Below are 20,567 nucleotides of genomic sequence, written 5' to 3' on the forward strand. Positions count from 1 at the left end.
ATTCATTTACTTCTTATTTCTGTTCATTTTTTAAATACTTAGAATTATAATAATATAGTGACTAAGAAAAATGTTATGAGACATTGATATATCATGTCAAAAAAAATAAAATAAGCTTTCAAATTAAATAACCACCACATTAGACAGCATGGATTCTATTTTAAGGACCTATTTAGAATAAAAAGTGGAGTTTTGAAATGAGACAGAAGTTTCCAGTGATATTTAAATTATTAATCAATAAATATTTTTAAATGAGTGCGCCTTTTTTACCTGCTGGTATTAGTTACATGCTCTAAGTGACCCACTAAAGACATAAGAATTTGTTCTAGCTTAAGTTTTCTGTCATTGAACTTACTTTAGTTTCCAGGATACCCTCATTTAGAATTTTTTAACAGCTCATGGACTTGTGTTACCTTACCTCCAATCAAGGTGAGTTACTTAATTCTTAGAAAATCAGCAACACATTTAACCATGTTTTTAAAGATCAAGAATTTTATTGGAGAATTTAACATGCTTTCCTCTCCAGCTGTAGGTATGTAAGAGATCACAATCAAAACATTAAGGTAACAATAGCACCAACATTTTTCTGTAGACTCAAGAAATACTCCTCTAGAATATGCATCTAGGCATGAGATAGCGCTCATTTATCACAAACTCCAAGAGAAACAGCAACTGATTTCACTTCTGTTGGCCCTGCTGCTGATTTACAGACTTCTATGTGATTTTTAACAATAGATTTCTGGGGAACAAAGTTCAATGTAGTCTAAATGCAAACATATGTTTCTGTATATTAAGCAAGTATCTTAATACATTATTATTACTTGAGCTAATAACAAATGGTCATCTGTCAGTGAACTAAAAAGGTACAAAGTTCATAGTAATTCTTAGATAGCTTAGTAATTACCCAGACAGCTCGTTAGAAAAGCTGTTTAAATCTAGGATTATGAAGTACACTGATGGCTATTTTACTCCCATGGAGTTTCAAAAGATTGTTAGTATATTTGTCCATAATTATACCCAAGTTCTCAGAGTCCTCATTAGTGAAATTTATATTCTGCACCAGAATTGATATCACTTATAAATTGTGCTGACTCCTCCCCACCCTTGGCCCTGCCACCTAGCCTTTTGGTGTTGATTGATAAGCCCATATTTTGCTGCCTTTTCCTCCGTTATTCCCCTTTTAAAAAAATATTTTACTTATTTATTTTTAGAGAGAGGGGAAAGGAAGGAGAAAGAAAGGGAGGAAAACATCAATATATGAAAGAAACATGATCGATTGCCTCTCTCACACCCCTAACTGGGGACCTGGCTCGCAACCCAGGCATGTGCCCTGACTGGGAATCGAACCTGTGGCCTTTTATTTTGTGGGAGGATGCCCAACCAACCCACTGAGTCACATGGGTCAGGGCTCTTCCCCCTTTCTTTAACAAAAAAAAAAAAGAAAAAAGAAAAAGAAGAAAATCACAAAATAGTATGGTGATCATTTATATTTGATTTATTTTTCAACAAATATTTGCCAAATAAAGACATTTCTTTGACTTTTCTGGAAACTTCTTGAAGGAAAAGTGTGAAGAGGTGGGAGAAAAAAGGAATTAACTTCACAAAAACAGAAATTTTAATGTTTTTTAAATTTTCTAATTATTGTTTCAATATATCATGCCTTTATGTGTTCCTGGCAACACATACATGTATTTACTGTAGCAGCTGTGATAGTGGTACTAAAAGTCATGTGCAGATATCACTAAACAAATATGTATTTGTTCTCTTCTAATGATTTTACCTTTGACTACCATCTTATAAAAAGCCAACTCCCAATTTGTTTAACTAGATTATTTTCAATAACCTATACCGATATAATGCTATAGTATTACTTTTATAAAATGACTACTAGAACAAACTTTTCTAAGGTTTTATTTTCTTTCCTAAAAATACTTAATTTCATGTATTTACATTTTGTGTTTTTATTTTCTAAGGTATTTGTAGTTGTTTATCTGTTTAATAATCAGAAAACTCCTACACATCTCCATTCTGATTTTAAATCACTGTTCAGCTCCATTTTAAATGTTGCTGTTATTTCTTTGTTATCATAAATTGGTGATATGTTATGGATCACAATGCAAAATGTAGATGACTGGACATGACATTAATTAAAGAAGCAAAAGAGTCGTTTCTACTTTAGGAAAGGTTTGTCTACTACTTAAATATGAAAATATTTTTCCTCCTCTACAATATTATTTCATTACCTATAACCCGTTTTATTTACTGAGTCATCCTGAAGCATTATGGTATAGGCAACATTGTCTTTTCCCTGGGCATGGATATTATTAGATAAAGACGTGTAGAGTAGATTGAGTATTAGCAGATAATTTTGAAAGACATATATGATCAACTTTATAGACTGAGATAAACATGTCATTAGCTAGAAATTTAGTGGTAATTTTCTATGTGTTTACAACATGTTTGATCAACAGAACTGAGTTTTTATATTCTTTTAAGTCGGGGAGAACTGTACTCATTAAATTCACTTCTAATTTTTGTCACTTTATTTTTTACATTCAGTATATTTTTCTTGATTCCTTCTTGGGAGGCATGGCTTCGCAAATCAAGTGACTTCATTGTTTCAATGATATTTATTGTTTTTGTCATAATTAACTCCAATATTGTGACAATAATTAAAATTGTACTAAATGCTGCAAGATATTTGAAGTTAAAGCTGTAATAATAGATCATTAGATCTCAACATCATGGTATTTGGTTTTTGCTGTAACTGTGGACTCAGTGGTGCTTACTGGTAGAGCTGTTCTAACTTCAAAGAAACATCACAGAAATTTATACTGAAAAGATAAATAAGGGTGTGATGCCAATAAGAGCACTTGGATATATAGGTAATGAAGATATGAGATAATGTGAGTAAAGCCAAATTAAGCTAGTTACAGATTCTTGTCTCATTCCTCACAGCATGAAGTAGGGTGTAGTTATTTAGGTGAGTACTTTGGTGGTATGTATTCTTCTAAGACATTCTTGGGGAGTCTTGCATTGTAATGTTGATCCAGAAAAATCTTTTTTGTCATTAATCTCATAACCCTAAATTTTGCATTGTAGAAGGAAATCATGCCAATAAAAAAGGATTTGGTTATTATTTGTATTTAGTACCTAGTACATAGAAAACTAGAAGTCAGCATATCTGTTCTTCCTAAACAAAAGTTTGTTAACAGGACCACGCCAACACCTCAGTGAAACAAGCTGGTTGCACTGGCTGCTGCTCGTGGAGAGAATGGGTCTCTCCTTGGGAATTTTTTTCCCCTAGTTTCAGGAGATGTTTAGTAACAGTAATCATTTCCATGTGTAAGTTGTGTTCTCTTTTTTTTATTTAAAGATTTTAGCAGTAACACTAATCTGAGCACTAGGAATTTAAACATTTAATGAATATTTGTTGAATTGAATTTACGCAGCTCCTTCTATTTCTTTATGAGCCTAGGTAAAATGTATTTTGTATACAGATTAATATGAACAATAAAATACCTAGTATGTACTTTTGATTTTAAAGTACCCCTCTGTTTGCATCATTTCAGTATTTTTGCAGGCTTCAGGTTGCTAAATTAGGCTGCCATTATCTTCAGTGAGCAAAATTCCATTGGTGTATCTGCCTACACAAGATACAGTACTTGACTCTAGCATAGGAAAAATTTCCCAGTCCTCCTCCTATTTTTCTTGCCTACAACCATGCTTCCCTTTATTTTATGTAGCTTTAGGAATGGCTGAAAAAAAGAATTTCATTTGAAAATGAGTGTATGATTTCTAAGTGTTTTGACATATTTCCTACTGTAATTTTCTCCACTATTAACAGAAGACCCCCAAATTTAGAAGCACATAAGGAAATGCTGTTTCTGATAAAGGTTGTTGCAGAAATTTTTCTCCTTCCTCTCATAATAAAATTAGTGACGTATGTTATTGTGTAGTATGTCTTCTCATTCCATCTCTTTGTTATTTGAAATTGGTATATTCTCCAGCATTTCCCCTCATAGCTTACGTGTGTTTTTCAAAATGATCTCTTTGTACTCATATACCCTCAGTTGTTTTTTTTTTTTTAAGATTTTATTTATTTATCTTTAGACAGAGGGAAAGGGAGGGAGAACAAGATGAAGAGAAACATCACCACTTGTCTCTTGCACACCCCCAGCCAGGGACTTGGCCTGCAACCCAGGCATGAGCCCTAACCAGTAATTGAACCAGCTACCTCTCAGTGGGGGACCACCCCTGACCTACTGAGCCACACCAGTCAGGGCTACCCTCAGTTTTTAAAAAAAAGTCTCTCTTCCTCCCACCTCACTTATAGATCTATGTCTATACACACATATACAATGTACATAGGGACATAATACATATATATGCATATTCAGAATATTATTTTCTGAACCATATGTGGTATAAGTAAGTTGCTGACATTATACACTGTTAACACTCAAAATATAAGTGCATATTTTCTAAAGACATAGATATTCTCATTTATAACCATATACAATGATCAAAAAGCAGGAAAATAACAATGACATTTTTATCTAGTCTATAGACCTTACACAAATTTCATCAATTTTCCCACTAATAGCAAAAAGAAAAAAGTTATCACCCATGATTCAAAGTAGGAACATGAATTACATTTAAGTTTTTATGTCCCTTTAGTCTCCTCTAAGATGAAACAATCCCTTAATCTCTTTGTTTTCCCCGACATTGTCTTTTTTTAAGAATGTAAGCCACTTATTTTGTAGGCTATTCATTCAACTCAGGATTTTTTGATGTTCTCTTATAAATAGATTACTACATATTTTTGGCAGGAACATCACAAAAATGATGTTTTGTCCTAAGTGATTAGATCAAGAGGTACATGATGTCTCTTTGTCACATGACTAGTGATATTAACTTTGATCACTATCCTCATGTATTCATTTATTTTTTTTTACTGGTTTATTGAGGTATAATTAACATACAACAAATAGCACACACCTACCTCCAGTTTTTAATGTAACTGGTGAGCAAAGTTATTGACCTTAAGAGTATAGTTGTGCAAATTCTTTGTTTGAATTATTAGAACTTTATGAAATGTCAGGGCCATGTGCTCGTGTGGTTTGTCAACAAAGGCAGTGTAGGTTGTACCTGTTATAAGGGGATGATGAATAACTCGTGTAAAAGAAGAATGGATTCTCTGACTTTGGAGTCTTTATCTAAACTGAGTGTTGGGTAACTTTGTTGTGACCATGGCCTTTAAAATGTGGCTTCCTCATCTCTAACTACGTTTGCTGTTGTGAGTTTTATTAGTAGCCTACTTTCAGAACAGTCTTATGGATAAAAACAAGCTATTATAGATGGTGAAGACTAAGTAAATTATAGGCTATGTATCAATTTATAAATTATATTTTAATTTATAAAACAAATGCAGACTTCATTTAATATTAGATGGCTAAGAATTATTAAGGTTCCTTGGTTTGTGTGTTTCTTATAAGAGTACACAAAAATGAGAATTTCAGAGTGGGAGGAGATCCTCTCACAATGTAGAGCTTTCCAAGTTGTATGAGATAATGAGCTTCTTAGCCTTCTGAGCAGCTGGGCTGGCCCTGGGATGCCTGGGCCTGTGTGCTGGTTACTTGTGCTGCAAACAGATGTGTGTGTATCCTAGTGTGCTGTATAGGTACTACTACCTTTTTCTATGGACATCATGACATGAAGGGATAAGGGGACACTGATTTTATCCAACAATCCATTTAGTATTTAAATCTCTTATGTATTTTTGCTAAGTGATAATTTATCCTAGACAACTATTACACAAATACTTGATATACTAACTTGTGTGTCAGGTACCATGCTAGACCTAACTAATGAATATAGCAATAAGACAGATAAGCTGCTATGTACTGAGCTTTTACATTCTGTTGGGAAAATAGACAAAATTCAAATAAATGGATGAATGAGCATGGTAATTTTAGGTTGAAAAAGTGCTACGGATAATGTGAACAGAGTGAGGAAAGAGATATTAGGTGATATTGTTACCAAATTCCAGGGGTTCAACACTTGGGGAGTTTTATTTAAAAACAAGACATGGTTGTTACAAGGTAGTTTTACTTACTTGCAGCGATTAAAGGAGACAAGAGATTCATATCTCAAACTCTGCCTCCTGGAAAGGGAGGCTTAGCCATATACACTATTTGGTCAGTTTCGTATTTTCTTTGCAGTTGACTGCATTTGCCAGGTTGGGTTCCTGTCAAGCTCATCCTGTTATAGTTGCATCTGGAAATACTGTGCTACATTTTAACATTTAACAAGGTAACGTTTAGTAAGAACTGCCCAACATTGAGACTCTTGTCCTATCTAGAACAAGACCACTTTAGATGGGTTATTCAAAGAAGATATTTTTGAAGAGGTATCATTTGACTGAGACTGGTAGGGCTAACGATGAGCAGACTTCAGATGAGCTGGAAGAAGAGCATTCCAGGAGGAGGGCCTGTCAAGTGAGTGTGCAGGCCTGTGTGTAGGAGAAGATTCCTTGATTTTTGAAGAATATAATGACACATGGGTGGCTGGAGCATAGTGTGAGGAGGGGAGAATGGTATAAGGCTCATCACATTCTTCTTGTACTTAAGAACACCAAATAGCTTGGGGGCCATTGTAAATAGTGAAAATCATTAAGAAAAAGAATAAAAATATAAAAACATGGTACTAAATCTATTGCATAAAGGACACATTTCTAGTATGAGCTGAAACAAGAAGGTTGCCCTATGAATATAGCTGAGAATACACACATCTGGCAACTCAAAGTTTTCTCCACTGAGTGCATGTGCAGATCTACCAACTATCACTAAAGTCTTAGAGTATTGATACTGGGGTGACAGACAAATTTTAATGAGTAGGTGAATTTGCAAAAGCAGATTGTAATTGTTTTATTTTTGGAAACAATTTTTTTTTAAATTATTTTTGGAGGAGAAATGTGAGATAGACAAATATTTCATGTTATTTTTACATTACTTTCTATCTTGATACTCATTTTTTTGGGGGGGAGCAAATAATCCTATAGTTCTAGCTATTTTCTTTTTAGTCAGTTGGTTCTCTTTATTAATCCAATGCAACTGTATTTCTGATGATGGTCTTAAGTTCTTCGTATGCCTAAAGACAGTTACCATCTTGATTAAAAAAAAAACAAGGAAAAAAAGCAAATAAACTTTAAAACTTAAATAACAAAATAGACTTCCAAGTAGAGACAGATATCGTAAACAGACTTCAAAATTCACAAATCACAAAGGAAACATTTGTAATTTATGTTGTCAGTAAGTTACATTAAAATGAAGAATTTTGGCCATCAATATAAACCATAAAGAAAACAAAAGTGTAAGCCACAGAGTAGGAGAAGACACTGCAATGTAAATCACTGATAAGTGGTTAATATTAGGAATATATAAAGAATTGCTACATATTATTGAGGAAAAAGATAGCCTAATAGAGAAATGGACAAAAAAATTAGTTACTTTATGAAAGAGAACTCATAAAGAATATAATCAGTTCTGTTTTATTGCTTGTTTTGAAAATATGAAAGTATTTCAATGCAATATATTAGGGAATAATTTGGGCATAATGCAGATTTTACGTTTGCTTATGTGTGATTTCATCCTTGAGAAACATGAGGTGAATGCAGAAAACTGCACCTAGCTGAGGTGAGCCACGTAGGAATATGAGAAAGCACACAACTCAAACTTCTTCGGCTACCCCTGTGCACCAAGCACGTTATGTGCCACCACTGAGTGTTAGAAGTTTGTGTCTGATTTCAGATATCTCTCCTTCCATCACTTCACAATAACACAAAAGTTTCAGCCTTTTCAGTGTCCACTTCTTAAGCAAACTTCAGGTCCTTTTCAAAGTAATGTGCTGTGTTTATTTTAGTATTGTATGTATTTCTTAGTTACTTAACATGTATAAAACTGGGCTATTAGATTCCTACCTTTTAAAAAAAGTATCACTGACCCCTTTTGTTTTATAAGCTCTGTGGTTTTTATTGCACAACTTGCAAAGCTCAGTGACTTTAGAGACACATGTTACATTTAGCAGAACTGACTGCACATTCAGTATGGTTCCTTTTATATGATGTTCGAAGACATGTAAAACTAAACTTACATATGAATGTGGTAAAACTGTAAAGGGGATGAAGGGAGAGACAGGGATGAGATTGGGGAGTGATACATAGAGTTCTTTCAAAGATTGTTAGATTTTTTTTCTTCAACTGGCTAGTAGGTATAATAGGTAATTGTTGCTGCTTATTTTTATACCATACGTATACTTTATTGAGATATAATTCACATAGCATATAATTCACACATTTAAAGTGTATAATTCAGTGGTTTGTAGTATATTCTGTTATGCAACTGTCACCACAGTTTTAGAGCATCTTTATCACCCTCCCCTGCAAAAAACCCCTTACTTATTAGCAGTTATTCATTCTCCATTTTCTCCCCAAACCTCAGACCTAGGCAACCATTAATCTCTCATCTATCTCTGTGAATTTTCTGTTCTGCACATTTCACATAGTGAGAATCATACAATATAGTCTTTTTGTTACTGACTTCTATCATTTAGAATGTTTTCAAGGTGCTTTCGTGTCACATGTTTCAGTGCTTCATTTCATTTTCTGGCTGAATAATATTCCATGAGCATACCATATTTTATTTATTCATTCATCATTGATGGATATTTGGATCGTTTCTCTTTTTTGGCTGTTGTAATAATGCTGCTTTGAACATTTGTTTGTAATATTTTGTGTGGATGTATGATGAGGCCTGTCTGGAAAAAGTCCAGCCATTGTTAACATAACGAGAACATTTTGCGTCGTATCAGTGTAACCTGGCAGCCAAGGAGAGTGTTTTGGAATGCACATACGTGAGCAATGATGATTTCACTGTACCTAGTCAGTGGGGGCAGTAGATGCCATTGAGTGAGCATGTGTACTGTGTGGCCGACACATTCAAAATGACTGAGTGAATAGAGCAACAGATCTGCATCAGGTTTTGCGTTAAGCTTGAAGATTTCTCCACAGAAACTATTCGAATGATTCAGAAGCCTGAAGCTATGGGCAACTGGTGATTGGCAGCTTCATCATGACAACATGCCTGCTCATGCATCATGTCTTATTCAGAGTTTTTTGGTAAAACATCAAATCACCCAGGTGACTCAGTCTTGCTACAGCCCAGAAGGCCCTGCAACTTCTGGCTTTTCCCAAAACTGAAATTACACTTGAAAAGGAAGAGATTTCAGACCATTGATGAAATCCAGGAAAATACAATGTGGAAGCTGATGGAGATTGGGAGAACTGTGTGAGGTCCCAAGATGCCTACTTTGAAGGGGACTGGGACATCATTGTCCTTTGTAAAATGTTTCTTGTAACTTGTATCTTATTCAATAAATATCTCTTTTTCATATCACATGGGTGGATACCTTCTGGACAGACCTTGTATATTTTCATTTATTTTGAGTATATATCTAGGAATGGAATTGGTAGGTCGCATGGTAACTCTGTTTAACCTTTTGAGAAACTGCTAGACTGTCTTGCACAGCACCTGCACTGTTCTACATTTCCACTAGGAATATACCTTATGGACTTCATGTTTTCTTTATATCTACTCAGTACATTTTAATATTTGAAAAAAAATTAAAAATGGTTTATTGATTTTAGAGGGGGAGGGCGGAGAGGGAGCAGCATCGATGTGAGAGAAAAACATTGATTGGTTGCCTTCCAGACTCACTCCTACCAGAGATCGAACCCGCACCCTAGGTATGTACCCTGGTCGGGCATCAAATCCCCAACCTTTTGGTATATGGGATGATGCTCCAACCAGCTGAGCCTCACTGGCCAGGGCATTTTATAATTATTATTATTATTATTTTTTGTAAAGATGGTAGGGTCAGTTGAAGTGAGTTGCTATTTAAGTGAAGAAATAGATGTGGGGATGAGAGACTCTCCAAAGGTTGGATCTAGGGATTCTATTAGATGGTAAACTCTAGTTCAACATTTGTAGCTCTGTATTACTGAATCTTTGTGGAACACTGGGTTAATTTGTGGAGTAAGACAACTGTCTCTTCAGCAGACTTTCCCATATTTTTCTTCTACGCCTCTCTTCATCCATTTTCTTTTCTTCTAGTGCTTCCTTTGTGCTTTCTCTCCGATGGCTTCATTGTACACATTCCCAATCACCTCTCACTTTTTTTTGCTTTTATAAAATGTTCCATTTTTTCAGTGTTTGTCTCACAGAGACAAGTACTCTACACTAACTTACTATTGCCTGATGCTAGGTTAATGCTTCACAATACTCAAGGGATTTACAATTTAGAAGATAATTTTGTTCAGAAGAATATACTTTATGACATAATTTTAAACTTCTGGGGCAGGAATGTGTAGATACATCTGTTGTGGGGGGGGGGGGCGGTTTAAGTAGCTTTTTATATTAGTACCCAGTAAACCATATATGTGACTTTCTGCTTCCTGTGAGGTTTATGACCTTCATTCTGACTATGCCTGACTCTACTTCTAAGTGCCTTCTTGTGTTAATTAGGCCTCTTTGGCCAATTAAGTGTATCAGATTACAGTGGACTATTCGATATTTTTATATTTTTAGTTACTCAGTATCTTTTGAATACCTGTCCTATATTTGGGAAAATACTGCTTTTGGTTTTGCATCCTCAAGCCTAAAGACAATTTCTTTACCTTCTTTGTAGTCAGGGCTCAGGCATATGATACAGACCCAGCAAATCAGATGTAGTCATTTGAGTCTGGAAGAGAAAAGTGTGAAGAAGGTATAGTGTGGAATCTGTTCCTAACAAAGGTGCCAGAGTTGATGTAGAGATGGGTTTTCATAGGTGGTAAATGGTAGAGGTCTTATCCATAACATCCTTGGCTCCCAAGATGTGAGGTGTGGGTTCAGTGCCCAGTGGCACTCTTGTGTGAAGGTTTGGGTGTTGTTGCCAATTGCATAGACATCAGGCCCTCCTGGGGATTCTGTAAGCTCTGTGATACATTTCAGAAATCTGTCTTCTGCTTAAATTAACTAGAGTCACCTCCATCTTTTTCTCGATGCCTTAGGTTCTTGTTTAGCTGGTGGTTAAATCCTTATTTAGGTGATAAACAAGAGGCCAGATCTCAACTTGGCTGGAAAAGGAAGGCCCACCCAACAGTTTCTCAGTTAGTCTTTAAAAAATGTTTTATGAACTATTCAAAACATACAGAAATTAGTGAATAATAAAAGTGGCTCCAGATTAAAGGATCCTAAAGAGGTTGCCAGCTAAATGTAATATGAAACCCTGGACTGAATCCAGAACTGGAAGGGATAAAATGCTAGGACATTATTGGGCTGACTGACAAAAATAGAGTACAAACAGGAGATTAGATAAAACTTATCACATCATGTTAAATTTACTGAAGTTGATAGCTGTGCTGTGATTATGTAAGGAAATACTGCATTTTTAGGAAATAATGAAGTCTTTAGGGGAAAGGGCCATGATTTATATGTTACCCTCAAATGGCTCAGAAAAAAATTATAGGTGTATAATAAATGGATATGCGTGTGCGCACATATACATTTGATGGGAATGTTAACAATAGGTAAAAAGGTGAATTCGGTAAAGACTATATGGGTGCCCTTTGCACTACTTTCATTTTTGCTATTTAAAAAAACTTTGCAATTACTAAAACAAAAGCATAACCCAAATTTTACCATCTCATCACAATGCTTCCCTTTGTCAAGCAATCTTTATGTTTTGCTTGGATTATTCTAATAGTATTCTCTTTTTAAAAGATACTTTTCAAATTAAAATGATTGGGGTGACATTGACTAATAGGATCATGTAGGTTTCAGGAGTATATTTCCATAATACATGATCCGTACATTGCATGTGCCTACCACCCAAAGTCAGATCATCTTCCATCACCATAAATTTGTCCCCTTTTACCTTTTAATACCCCACCATCCCCTTCCCTTTGCTAACCACCTTACTGTTGGCTATTTCTATGAGTTTCCGTTTTATATTCCATATATGAGTGAAATCATATGGCTCTTAGCTTTTTCTGACTTATTTCACTTAGCATAATATTCTCAAAGTCCATTCATGTTGTCTCAAGTGGCAGAACTTCATCTTTTCTATTGGCTGAGTAGTAGTCCATACTGTATATGTACCACATCTTATTTATCTGACCCTCTATCAAAGGACATTCCGGTTGTTTCCATGTCTTGGCCACCATGAATAATACTGCAATGAGCATAGGGGGTACATATATCTTTGGGAGTAGGTGTTTTCAAGTTTTGGGGGTAGATACCCAGAAAAGGGATTGTTGAGTCATATGGTAACTCTATTCTTAATTTTGGGGGGAACTGCTATACTGTTTTTCATAGTTTATGTTCCCACCAGCAGTGAATAAATGTTAGCTGTCTGACTGATCTCTCTGCTTCTGCCCATGCTGCCCTACAGTCATTTCTTTATTTATCTGGCAGTGATTCTTTTAAAACATAAGTCAGATAGTGTCACTCATCTTATGGCTTACCTTTTTCATCTGAAATAAAAAATCAGTCCTCAGCTAGAGTCTTCAAGGACTGTATGCTTTGACCCACTTCAACCTCTGTGTTACCGACCCCACCCTCCCCAGTCAATTTGTGCGACTCATTTTGTTCCAGTCTAATTGGCTTGTTTTCTTCAGCAGGTCTAATATATGCACCGGTTAGGGGTTTTATATTTACCCTGCTCTCTGCCTGGAACACTCTTTTTCCAGGTACCTGTGTGGTTCCCCTTTCAGCCTCTGCTTGAATCTGTCCGTCCTCATAAGAGACCTTATCATTGGCCTTCCTAGTTAAAACAGCATTCCTCTTCTCCCTTCCCATTACACTCTTTCCCTCTTACCTGCTTTATTTATATCTTTGTTCTGTATTCTGTATTTGTTTATTGCTTTTTTAACAAAATTAGAATGTAATCTTTTTGAGAGAGAGACTTTGTTTTGGTCACTGCTGTATCCCCAGTGCCTGGCACATAGTAGGCTCTCAGTAAATGCTTGAGAATGCAAGGTATTTAAAACTTACTGTATGTGAGTGCAGCTTCTTGATTTTAGTAGTCTTCACTGTAGAGTGATGAGTTATAGGGAGGTCAATTTGCCTGAGAAGCCTCTACCAATTTCCTGGCTAGGAAGAGGGAGAGAAGGTGGGGGAGGTTTGTAAGCCTGGTTCTTAGTGTTCTGGGACAAAGTGGAGCTCTTGTCTGTTTTATGCTCTTTGCTCTTGCAGATGTATGTGCTCCCCTGCCCTTTCATGGCCTTTGTAGTAGAATTTCAGTAAGGGGTGGAGGCAACCAATGTGTTCCTTCTACCAATCCAATTGGCTCTTACAATAGAGGCCAAAGCTTCTTTCACTCCAACAAAGACGACTCCCGCTGAATCCTATATGATATTAGGAAACTACAATTGACTTGGGAACTGAAAGTCCTTTGCTTCCATTAAGTGATGCTTGTCAGCTGAAAGACCTTCTTAAATGAGTGTCTTAGTCACTAGCCACTTGTGACTATTGAGCACTTATCGTGAAATGTGGCTTATTTCAATTGAGATACGGTAGGTGTAAAATACATATCAATTTTCAAAGACTGAAACTATGTAAAATATCTTAATAGTCTTCTAAAATATTGACTACATCTTGAAAATGGTAATATTTTGGACATACTGAATTAAAATATGTTATTAAAATTAAGTTTATTTATTTTTGCTTTTTAAAGTTTAGCTACTAGAAATTTAAAATGACATTATATGGATTTTATTATAATTTTTTTGTTCAGCGCTACTGTAGATTCAACAGTGAAGGCAAACAAACACACCTGTCAGTAGTGGTCGTGGATCCTAGAAAGCCATGGAAAGATCAGTTTGCAGGTTGAATTTTTTCCCCCAAACATAGGCACTTTCATGTTTAATCTTGCTGTTCCTGTAGTTACCGTACTTTTGTATGCTTAGAAAAAAAGGTATTACCCTGGTTAGCTTACAGCTTTCTATAGATTTGAACTTACCAATTTGTTCCATCTCCTTTTTTTTGAATGCTTAAATTGCTAGTAAAACTCAAACCGAACAGAATGTTTCCAAATTTCACAAACTGTACTGTTCTATTTAAGGTTAGTCTTGTAACCTAAATCAACTTGAATCCCAGGATTTTAGTTCTATAGAGTAATTCCAGAGGATATGAGTAGTATGAAAATATCCTTTCACAGATTTAAGCATTTCTTCTAATTGCCTGAAAATAATCTATAAAAATACCTACTAGCTCAAACAGAAATGGAGACTACTCCCTTTTGACTGTCCCATGAATAACCTTCATAATTATTGACTAGTACTAGATCAATTTTGCCTCAAAGCCCCATTGATTATACTATATTCTTATAGCTATATTGGCCTTTTACTTCTCCACAGAGGCACAGATTATAGTCAGTTTGGCATTCATTTTTAATTTTATGAAGAGTGTTTCAAATTAAAACCTATCCGATCACTCTCCCTCCTCTGAGACATTAATGTGGTCCTTATATAATTAAGCCATCCACCACTGAAGCCGATTAACAATTTCCAGGATAGGAATTTGAGGTTGAAAACACTATTCCCAATTGCCATTCTTCAGCTTGAAGGATTAGGGAATTATAGTTCCTTGTTTCTGACTCATCTTTTATCAAAATGCTGAAAGATGAAATTTTCCTTATTTCTCAGTCACATTCCTCTTTCCTTGTGTGCTTAGAAAGATAATTTTTCCTTAAGACCTGAAGAACTTGTCTTTTTTTTTGTAAAGGTTGAAAGATATCAGACTAGTAGTCAGATTTTATGTCTATCTCCCATTTCCCTTCTTCCTCTTCTCTCTAGTTTTGTTAGTTGTAATATTATTTTTAGTTCCACTATAGGTTATTTTTATAACATTAACATATTTTCTGATTTTGATTTCATCAACATCAGCTTGTATTTCTTGACTTTTACATTATATAAGATGAGGAAGTTAGTATTCCCTCCTCTGTTATACTTTTAATTTTACATTTTAATTATTTTTTTAGAATAATTGTCTGGCATTACCTTAGGGCACAGGCATCAAACACAAGACCTTTGGGCCAAATCTGGCCCTGAATCTGGTTTCTACCCAGTGGCAGCACCCAGCTGTTGCTTAACTGTTAAGGAATAGTTGGGTTCATACAGTCCTAAAATTACATTTTGCCCTTTGAAGGCAACCTTGAGGCTGATGTGGCCCCTGGTGAAAATGAGTTTGACACCCTGCCCTAGGGGGTAAATGGTATTCTTTGCAGTGTCCATGTGTGCTTATGGAAAACTATGGGGAGGGGCCAAATGGCCCAGGTGTTGCTCAAACCTTCTTTTAATTTATTGACCCACCATTTCCTATTGCTGTTCTCTGTCCAAACTTAGAGAATCTCCCAGTCTTTGCTAGAAAAACTGGTTCATACTCCTAGTGCAACTCTTTCTGTTTACTTAATTTGGATCTTCTCTTCTGTGGTATGTTTGCCAGGGTAATCTCATTTGCTATGTTGTCTGTAAATTTATAAAGATCTGATCTCTGGCAGTTCCCACCCCCTTTTCAATGTATTTATACCCATTACTGGCCTATCATTTAGAATTTAGAAGAGGGGAGGTTAAAAACTTGTGCTCAGTCTGCTATCTTGAACCAGAAAATCAAAAGTGATACTGCTTTTCAGTTATATTAAGTTGCTCATGAATATTTTCATGGTACTTTTATACTGTTCAAAGTGGTTTTACATTATCTATTTAATTCTTTGCAACAACCTTTCATGTAGATGGATATATATTATTTTTGTTTTACAAATTATGAAACTGAGGATTTGTGAGGCTAAGTAAGGATATACTGGAGGTTACTTGCCTAAGTTTTCAGAACTGGGATCAAGATTATAGCCCAATCTTCCAACTCAGTGCAGTTCTATTTTATTATATATTTTTGTTTGGGTACAGGGTTATCAGTGTCCTCAAGTTTTTAGTCTTTCCCCCATCTGTTCTGTTCTTTCCCCCTCCATGGCCTGTGTACCATATATATATATTTTTTTGAAATAGAATCCCATCTGTCTTTACTAGGTCTTACTCTCTGTCTTTGAATGCCTTATTATTATTATTATTATTATTATTATTAATTATCAGATTATTGGGCTTTTCTGACTATATTGGGGAGAAAATTAGGGTTCTTACGTGGTTTCATTTTTCTGTAGGTTAATATATCTGTGCATGTATAGCTGTTCTTTACCTGTTAAATGAGAGTCAACTTTTTTTAGTTAATATTTTTCATTCCCCATTCTTTCCAAAATCAGTCATGAAACTAGGGTGAAAAATTGTTCTGTGTTGGCTGGTATTAATACTGCTAGTCTATAAAGGCTACATATAGATAGTTTGGTTGTATTAGTGTGATTGGATTCTTTAAAGCAGATTAGACATGAATTCTGGATACAGCACATAGTCAATCATCCACATTTATTGTTTACTTGCTATACTTAGTTACTAGGTAAAAATCAGTCTGCAGCAGATCTTTATCAAGAGTATTTGTGTCTTGACCTGGCTGGGTAGCTCAGTTGGTTAGAGAATCATTGCCATAAATAAAAAAAAAAGAATATTTGTGTCACAATCCAACTCTATTCAAAGCTTCATTTTCCTAGAGATCTTAGAGGTTGACTAGATTATACTTGTGATTTATGTGATGATGTAGCCTTATATAAGAGACTAGGGTTTGTGTCATAGATATGCCTCTTTGTTTTTTTTTTTTTTTTTTTTTTTTTTTTTCTGGAAGGAACACACACATGCACACAGTTACTTCATTGAGACTATGTTTAGATTCAGGTTTGTTGAGTTATACAACTCCAGGCTGCACCATTTATAAAATACTACGTGAATGGTGCCTTCTAGATTGTGCGAAAAGGCAACCAGCCCTTCTAGACTTATCTAATTTAAGAACTCATAGACTATAATTTAATGGAATCATTTTAAGTTTGTGAGTCTTTGTTCAGCTTGCATTTTGACTCACTGTAAAGTGTTTTGTCTCACTTTTTTGTTATACAAAGTTTAAAAAAAAACATTTGTTCTACTACTGCCCACTTACCTCAGATTATTTGCTTTAAAAAAGATTGTAGTCGAATTCTTTGGAGATAAGTTATTATGACTACAGTGTACACCAGTTGTAGATGATAAGTATTACCAGAGTCCCTGCTCATAAATATAAAAAACATTTTTATAGTTATGGAATTTGAAAATGAGCTGTACATAGTTGTTATTACATAGCTGCTGTACTTGATTATTTTTAAATTGTGCTTAGATACTGTAAATGAAACAGTTTATTCTTCTATTTTTTATTATTATATTATTAATATTTTTCATGCAAACAACTATAAACCTACTTTTGTCCCACCTTGTATGTGCATTACATACTGTGTTATTTTTAAATTGGTTTTCAGTAGAAGCTTTTAATATAAAAATATAAAATAGGAAAAGATTAGAAAGTTTAGAATTTCTCTGAGCTTTTCTGTGAATATTATCTTCTGCCACATTTACTTCATTGTCTTTTTAAAATTGTAAGTTGTATTTTACATTCTTGGAGTAATAATGTGGAATTTGTATAGATTTCTGGAAAAATGTATGTTAAAAAATCCAAACGAAAGCTATTCCCATTCATCATCTTATTATTCTGTGTTCCCTAGTGCCTGGCTTTACACATAGGTACATAATAAATGTTTGCACTGTACTGAATTGAAGTTTTTACTGTGGGATTGAAAGTAGCCCTGTGAAAGAGCTGAGAAAACAATTGACCACAGTTGATGTGTAGCCCAAGCTATTGTTTAGTCTTAAGGATGGACTCTCCTGATTTTTGACTTGCAGGATTTTTATTTTAAAGTCCCTGGTTGTTTCAGACAGACCAGTCAACTTTGATTCCCCTAGATTATTTGGTTGTGGTGTTAAACAGGATGTAGGATGCTGGGAATAAGCACTGTCTTGAAATGCTTGCTTCTGTTTAACACTGGTGTCTACTGGTCAATGAACTACTAACAGCTCTATTAAAAGTGTTTTAAAAATAAGGCAAAACTTTGCCGTCTCCTTACTAAACCTGTAGCATCTGGCAGTAGAAGAAAGTATAGTGGGACTTACTGGCACCGTGGTGCAGAGCATTGAAAAATTCCATATTGTGACAACACATCAAAATAAATTGCTGTCAACAGACCAAAACACCAAGTGCTGTGATTCTGTCTGACGTGTGAAGATTCAGACAGGCTGTCTTGACAAGTTGTGGTAGAACACCTGCATTTGACAGAAGACAGTGATATAAATCTGATTTGCCTGATACGAAGCACCTAGATATAGCTAATGCTGGTGACAATAAGTCTGCATAAAATTTCCAAGACATAAGTCTGATTTTATTTCCTCTATTATGTGGTTATTATTTTTTTGGTCACATTTTGATACTCAGTTTCTGTTTGTGTTCATAGTTTGACTTTGAAATACAATTGCAAATAAGAAGTTTTAAAATGTAACAAATTAAAGTTTAAGTCAATCTCTTTTTCGTAACATTGTAGAAGGCAATATTACTACAGTTGTTCAAAGCAAAAGAAAAGCAATGAAATTTTATTTTGTACTAATCATAAAAGTAATCATAGTTGAGGCTATATTAATTTTGTAACTTACAGTCAAAATATTGAAAACAGTGGGTTAAAAGTTATGAATTCCTATAAGTCTTATCTCAAGCTGTATTTGGCTTTAAAGCCTCTAAAAGAGGTAAAATCATTGACTAGGTGGTTAATTTTTACCTTTCATTATCAATAAATGATAACTTTTTATACTACCAGCATATATCACAGCTCATTGAAGAATGTGTAAAACATATCATAGCCCTGGGATTTAATTATAGAACTTCCTACTAGCCTCTCTATTTCAGTTCTTCATGGACCCACAGATACTTCACTCTGACAGTGGTAAGCTAGTAAGAAATACATGGAGATAGATATTTCAATTATATTTTTCTAATTACATCTTAAGATTTAAGAGATATTAATAATGGGCTTTAGTTGAAAGAAAGATTCCTTTTAAAAGCAAAGGATTCCTGTAGAGGATTTAGATTATTGTATCATTTCTGAAAATTTAAGACAATTAAAAAATGGAAATGAAGACAAGGTAGTGTTAATTGTCTTCATTCTTTTATAGTCATTGAGTTGTTTGTTGCATTCATGGTAAGACTTGTCATTGTCCAGATGTAGAAATGTGTTGGGTTTTCCCTGTTTTCTAGGATGCTCTTATTCTTTATTTTAAAAATCCCATTTGAAGGTTAGTTTCAAATTATAGCCAATTGTTGCTCTGTGTTGTTGAAAAACATAGAGAAAGTATTCAAGGATTATCTAAAGCTGAGAAATTTTGAAAATGACACTGTCCACTATATAGTTTTTAAAGGTATAAAATATTATTTTTAAAAAATTACCATTCATTCTTGGCTCTATTGTTATTTTATCCCTTAAAGGCTGCTAATGAGAAATAGAGCCTCATTATGATTTTAAGGATGAGAGAGGAAGGCTTTTAATTAATGATATGTAAATGGTCTTGAATTGATTATGTTAGAATATCAAGAGAGATGGGTAGAAGCTGTGGTGTAATATATTTTAATTAAGAATTAATTAAAAATGATGGCAATTTCATAAAGCCTCACAGAAAATAGTGGAATTTACTTTCTGTCAGGAGTAAATTAGCCTGTGATTAAATAAGGGGCCTGCATTAATAGTGGAGTTATTTTTAAACTGTGCTATGAAGAATTATGTAATTTTTCCTAAATAAGTAAAATTAAAATTTAATATTTAAAGGTGGGTTGTAAACAATGGCAGGGAGCTAATATACTGATGAACCTAATTTATTGTTCCTTTGTTAGAAAAATTTTGTGTAAATATTTTTAACCTCAGCACATACATACACTGTGTAGCTTTAAAAGAATGGACTTTTGTCATATTGCCCGACTTGGTGGGTTAAGAAGTGCTTGTTACAGTGTTTTTTCTTGACTGTTTTTTTTTTCCTCTAAGTCTGTTGTACAGACCTGGGAAAATTCTTTGCTGATCATCAAACGTTATTTTTAAAGGAGATACTTTTATAAAATTTTGTTCTCCAGAGTTTAAAACCATTTCTTACCTAGATGTGGTTTTTCATTGTATTTACTAATACTTTTACTGAAGGTGATAGTACCTCTTTAGAACCTCTAAAATATATGTATTTCTTCATGTTGAAACTTGATATTAACCTGAACATGTTTTATGTTCAGATCTAACAGGCAACCTATCTTTCTAAATTATTTATTCAGTAGTTTAGAACAGGTTTTAAAAAGAAACTGTATTTGAGTTTAACATGGGTTATAATTGACCATAGTATAGGAAAGGCTGTATCATCTAATAAATGCATATATTTCATTAATGTTTTCCTATACATTCGTACAGGGTATCCTCTCATTGTTATAGCTTATTGTATTGGATTATTATTTAAAATGCCACATAATACATTGTGACATCCT

The 20,567-nt window shown here is 34.4% G+C and overlaps 1 protein-coding gene and 1 long non-coding RNA gene across 3 annotated transcripts in view; one reads left to right on the top strand and one right to left on the bottom strand.

Annotated features, from left to right (window-relative positions):
• Positions 1-20,567, top strand: part of PBX3 (PBX homeobox 3) — a 194,800-nt gene that overhangs the window by 41,442 nt on the left and 132,791 nt on the right. The window lies entirely within an intron of this gene.
• On the bottom strand, positions 2,454-4,518 carry LOC118499813. The gene is made up of 2 exons (XR_004902349.1): positions 3,654-4,518; positions 2,454-3,594 (listed from the first exon to the last, which is right to left on the bottom strand). It is a non-coding gene; the product is annotated as an uncharacterized LOC118499813 (long non-coding RNA).

The sequence above is a fragment of the Phyllostomus discolor genome, chromosome 3, assembly GCF_004126475.2.
Source record: "Phyllostomus discolor isolate MPI-MPIP mPhyDis1 chromosome 3, mPhyDis1.pri.v3, whole genome shotgun sequence".
Lineage (NCBI taxonomy): Eukaryota > Metazoa > Chordata > Mammalia > Chiroptera > Phyllostomidae > Phyllostomus > Phyllostomus discolor.